Below are 708 nucleotides of genomic sequence, written 5' to 3'. Positions count from 1 at the left end.
CATGCCGAGACCAGGATTCGAACCTGGGTTACTGCGGCCACAACGCAGGGTCCTAACCACTAGACGATCACGGCTGTTGATATCGAGGGGAAAAATAATTGTATTTAAAAATTTCAAACAGTACAAAAGTACTGCATGAAGTATCCTTAGTAGTTGAAGGCGCATTATGTTTTAATGTTTGCGTGAAGCATTGTTATCTTTTATCAAAGGCGTTTTTTATGTTACCTTACGCGTACGGAGCGGAGAGGAAGATTTCTTATCAGTAGGTATAAAAAAATGAAGTATGTAATGTTACCACGGGTTTATCTGTTTGAACAAATGGCATACTGCGCTATTAAAAATAATGTTGACACGAGAAATCAGTAAACGAGTAAACTGTTAGCTGAGTATCAAATTTACAAAAAAAAAAAATAATTTCACGTACCTACCTACTTAGGTAGTGAATCTACTCAATCTACCTGTGTAAAATAGGTAAGTTGTCAGTTGGGTAGATACCTATTGTAGGTACTTACCTGCCTACAACATCATTATACCTACATAGGTTGGTAAGTAGGTAGGTATTTGATCGTGTGTTCGTATTTATTTTGTAGAAGTCAACGTGGAAATTTTGCCAAGGTACCTAGGTACATATACCTACCTGTCTCTATGTAAGTAAGTATTTTAGGAGGATTTTTATCAAGCTGATATTCAGTTCCCTGTAATACTTAC

At 36.6% G+C, this 708-nt stretch overlaps 1 non-coding gene across 1 annotated transcript; it reads right to left on the bottom strand.

The window, feature by feature from the left end:
• Nucleotides 1-2: 2 nt before the first annotated feature.
• Trnah-gug lies at nt 3-74 on the bottom strand. The gene has a single exon. It is a non-coding gene; the product is annotated as a tRNA-His (tRNA).
• Between the last annotated feature and the right edge of the window lie 634 nt (nt 75-708).

This window comes from Diaphorina citri, unplaced genomic scaffold (assembly GCF_000475195.1).
Source record: "Diaphorina citri unplaced genomic scaffold, Diaci psyllid genome assembly version 1.1 scaffold28437, whole genome shotgun sequence".
Taxonomy (NCBI): Eukaryota; Metazoa; Arthropoda; class Insecta; order Hemiptera; family Psyllidae; genus Diaphorina; species Diaphorina citri.
This window is presented reverse-complemented; position numbering and strand designations above follow the sequence as displayed.